At 46.4% G+C, this 4,999-nt stretch overlaps 1 long non-coding RNA gene across 1 annotated transcript; it reads left to right on the forward strand.

The window, feature by feature from the left end:
• Positions 1 to 3,121: 3,121 nt before the first annotated feature.
• On the forward strand, positions 3,122 to 4,999 carry LOC133965899 (uncharacterized). The gene is made up of 3 exons (XR_009923900.1): positions 3,122 to 3,415; positions 4,064 to 4,139; positions 4,833 to 4,999. It is a non-coding gene; the product is annotated as an uncharacterized LOC133965899 (long non-coding RNA).

Below are 4,999 nucleotides of genomic sequence, written 5' to 3' on the forward strand. Positions count from 1 at the left end.
CAATAATGATTTTACATTTAATAACAAACAATACCTCCAAATTCACGGAACAGCCATGGGTCAGAGATACGCGCCATCATATGCGAACATTTATATGAGCGAGTGGGAGCGAGAGGCATTGGCCAAATGCACCCGACAACCACTTCTTTATCTCCGTTTTTTAGACGACATATTTGGCATTTGGCACCACGACATCACTTTATTTTCTGATTTTATCAACACACTCAATAACCACCACCCATCTATAAAAGTAAAATACACCATAGACCCCTCTCATGTTAATTTCCTGGACACTACAGTTTTTTTTGATAATTCCATTAATTCGGCTCCTTGCAAACTTCTCACTAAAGTCTTTTTCAAAACTACTGATACACACGCACTACTACATAAAAAAAGTTACCATCCGAAACATACATTTAAAGGCTTAATAAAATCACAAATCATCCGTTTCTATAGACTATCTTCGACACCCTCAGATCTTCACGAATCAATTGCAATTCTATTCTCCGCACTCAGACACAGGGGCTACTCTAAACGATTCCTCCGCCACATTAAAAATAATACTTTGGCCTCCCTCGCCCTCACTCGCTCCAACAACACAGATGCTCCACCCCAGCCTCCGGTCTCGGAGGGACTCCCAACCACAGGGCCCCCAACAGTAAAATCCACCTATCTCCCTAGTTTAAGCCCTAACCCTAACCCTACTAACCCTACTAACCCTAACCTAGGCCCCAATCCTAATCCTAACCCAACCCAGAACCTAAACCCTAACCCTAACCTAGGCCCCAATCCTAACCCTAACCCAACCCAGTTCCTAAACCCTAACCCTAACCCTATTAACCCTACTAACCCTAACCTAGGCCCCAATCCTAAACCTAACTCAACCCAGTACCTAAACCCTAACCCTAACCCTAACCTAGGCCCTAACCCTAACCATAACCCTAACCCTCTCTCCGAGACCACAACCAATCATCCTCCCAATAACCTGGAAATCAAACCCATATTAATTCCATTCATATCTACATTCTCTCATCAAACAACCAGACTCCATAACCTCATTAAACAAAACTTCTCCCACACCCAAACAATACATCCGGCCTTCCATAACCACAACACAATTTCAGCATATAGGAAAAATCAAAGTCTCCATAGCCTCCTCATAAAATCCAAATTTACAGACAATAGACCCCCCATTCAAATACAATATATTACACATTACAAAAATAGAAAATTTATATCCAACCCCCACAGCACCACAGCATTTCCAACACTCGGCACATTCTCCCTTAACACTACTAACGTAATATACATTATCACATGCACCACTTGCCATAAACACTATATAGGAGAGACGAAACATACAATACTTACACGCCTCAAACAACATATGTATAGCATTGGGGAAGGCAAATTAACCACCCACCTGGTCAAACATTTCCAGCAACACCCCACCAATAAACTAATAATCTCAGGTTTGGAGAGCAACGACCAATGGACTGTTGGGCAGAGAAAGAGGGCAGAAAAATTATGGATCCATAAAATGAACACCATTGTGCCTACGGGCCTGAATGATGACACCATCCAGTTGCGACAGGCCCGTAGAGTATCCTGACCTGCCCCTTTCTCTGCCCCATGGTCCTGACTGTTGTGCTCTGCCTGGGGATTGAACCCTGGTCCCCGGGATGGTGGAGCTGTACTCTACCAACCTGACTATCACCACACTGTCAAATTTCCAACCGGTTTGAACGAAATAGGTCAGTAGGCCAGTGCCACAAAAATCAAACCCCTGAATCCTAAACCCCAACCCTAACCAAAACCTAACCCCGCCCGTGCCACTGACCTATGAATAACAATCCGGTTGGAACATACGTTTAATACAATAACCATATAAATAATAACACACACACTTACATCTTCACACACACACACACACACATATCTACACACACACACACTCACACACACGCACATGTACACACACAGACTTTCCACCCAGTGATGGATAGACCTTCCAATCACAAGAGCTTCTTACCTTAAACAAAAAATCGATAACAACTATATACGGAGGGACAGCTTCCCTCACGTGTAACCCCAACAACAGCGACCCCTGTTTGATGTCCTGGGGCAGTCTTGAACTTGGATCCCCCACGCCAAAGTCCTGAGCCCATCCCTGTAAACTTCTGTTTAGGTGCCCCGGGGCGGTCCTTGAACCCGGATCCCCCACGCCAAAGTCCTGGGTCCATCCCCGTTGCCACAGTGATTGTAGAAAATAGACAATCAGTTCAAATCTTGTGAGCTTCAATCCGGCTGGAAGGTAACCTAGTTAGAATAACATACGAAAAACACAACAAAATCCCCCCCACATCTGGTTAAACAGCCTATACAACAAAGATATTTTCACGTTGTAGAAGGAACAATGATTTCCTTCATGGGGAATTCCATAAGTTTCATTCCCCCTGGGGATTCGAACCCAGGTCCTCCACGTTAAGAACCTAGACCTTAACCCTGAGGCCATAGTTATTGTTAAACAGCACACACCAGATAAAATTACCTGGATATTTTCTAGCCTCCGCCCCCCAAAGCAACCAATCAGATGGGACCCTAATTTTCCCTCCAAAATTCAAACAGGATCTGCCCTTCTAGCCCAATCACAAACGACCAATTTGCAAATACAACCAACTGATAGGTGGTTTGAGCCTTGGAGGAGGGACACACTTTCCCTCCTTCAACACTTTTAAACCACCAGAGCTACCAGTCTGAACAGCCTCCTCTGAAGAAGCAACAACCACTGCGAAACGTCAGGGATTTTAAAACCACTCTACGGTACGTCACCTTAGACTCTTTTTATCTTTTATCTTTTATCTCTTGTTTTAAAGCAGCTTTTTGCTTTTTAACTATTGAGATTGTTTGTTTTTAATTATTTAAAAGTTAGAATTTTTGATCATCCTGGGGGGCTTCTGCCCGAGGCCTTGTCTTCCTCCAAAAAACACAGTTTTATATCGGAAAAAGGACCTCCTCTCCTCCTTTTTTGCTTTTGAGATGGAGATTACTTGTTCCTCTCAAAAACTTTTTTGAGATCTCCTCCCCCTTTTTTAAGAAACTGTGACAGGGGACTATATCTGGACCCATGCTTTTTGGTGCATTTTTTCTGTGGGTTAAACACTTTTAATAACATTCTGGAGACCTCCCGGACAAACTCTATCTCGCACTGGGACGAGCACACCGGAGCTCCTCTTTTTTGTATCAGTGTCCCCACCAGGCACCAGGGCACCAGAGGCCAAAGACCATCTCGCTGGAGCACAGCTGGTAAAACCTCACCGAACAATCCAGCACCCCAGCTCGGCAAAGGACGGCCAGGAGCAGATCAACCAGACCACTGTTGGACCTCCATGAGACCTTCACCGACGCTGCCAGGGTAAGAACCCCCACCAGTGATTATCAAAATATGTTTTTTAACAGAGCTAAGACCGTAGCGTCGAGTGGCCAAGGGCTCAGACCACAGCTCATGCACACAACACTACCACCACTGATGTCAATTAACACGCATTCAACACCACAAAACAAATACAACATTACACCCAGGACCACATACACAGACACAACACCCACCCACATACTCAATCATGCACCTGACCCGGAAACTCGAGCCGCAGCCAAAAAACTATTCCGTTTAATTCAGGCCATACACCATAAACATACAACCGATCACTCACTTGCAACTAACACCTTTCCACCAGGAATGATGAGGCAGGTCAACAGACTATCAGAATTCATCAAACCAGCCACACCCTCTGACACCACACGACACAAAATACAAAACAATACAACACACTGGATGAAAACAAACATGACTATATTACAAGAACACTACGCCAACACCATACATACTCTCAGCCAGACAACACATAACACTACAGCACTACAGATAGCCATTGGTTGGGCTAGAAGGAGATACGGGCAACGCTTCAGGCCAGACACAATTACAGCCACCGAACATGCATTGAACAGACACACACAACACCGCAACATGATTAACAAACAAAAACCTCTTTCCACACACAAGAGCAGGTTGGGGAGTTCCCTCTCCACCATCCCGGAATTATCCGACGAGGACGAATTTCCACCACTGCCAGCCTCCAGTAAGTTCCCACTGACATCCCAGCCACACAGGACTCGACAATATCGTACACCCCTCCTCCCCACCCCTACCCAACCCCGGACAGTACCTGCCATGGACACTCAACAACCACAACCTTCTCGACGTACTCAATATGGCCCACACCCGACTTTCAGACACATGACTTTCCCCCTCCCCCAAACCAGGACCCCATTACACCAACACACACGACTTGCTTTACCTACATCAAGATCACAGAATAACACCCCCCCGAACGTACTACCCCACCCGCCCATACTCAAGAAGAGCCCTCTACAGACACAGAGGGCTCACCCACAACTGACTCCCCCCAGTCTCACCAGGGAGCTTAAACTAGCCCCTGAAGAATCAAACATCCCCACCCCCTCCCTATCAAAGGTAAAAACAGTCTCCTGGGGACCCAAACAGGTCCCTCAGGAGACGGGAGGAATAACATCCGATCCCCACCCTTCCCCCGTCCGACAGAAATTCACCAGACCCAACACTTCAGTGACACTACCATCCCCAAACACCCCAGACTTACCGACTACTAATATACAATCAAGGCCAAACAGACGCACACAACAGATAGAGGCCCAAATCCACCAGCTACCGGACCCGCTCAACAACATCACAGAATCTGATGCGTTTTCCTTGGTTCCTGACATCATTTCTTCTCCCCCTTCCTCTCCCCTAGGTGTTGCCGGTGCCCGGACTGGCACGATTGGACAAGAAGGAGCCCCGACCGCATTAGCAGGAGGGTCATCACACATGATGAGCGGCGTAATAAAGGCTAATGTAGCCCACAACACCGTATCTGAGACCTCCTCTCAACAACTGCGCCCGGGGACTCCGCCTCCCGGT

The sequence above is a fragment of the Platichthys flesus genome, chromosome 12 (genome assembly GCF_949316205.1).
Source record: "Platichthys flesus chromosome 12, fPlaFle2.1, whole genome shotgun sequence".
NCBI classification, from domain to species: domain Eukaryota; kingdom Metazoa; phylum Chordata; class Actinopteri; order Pleuronectiformes; family Pleuronectidae; genus Platichthys; species Platichthys flesus.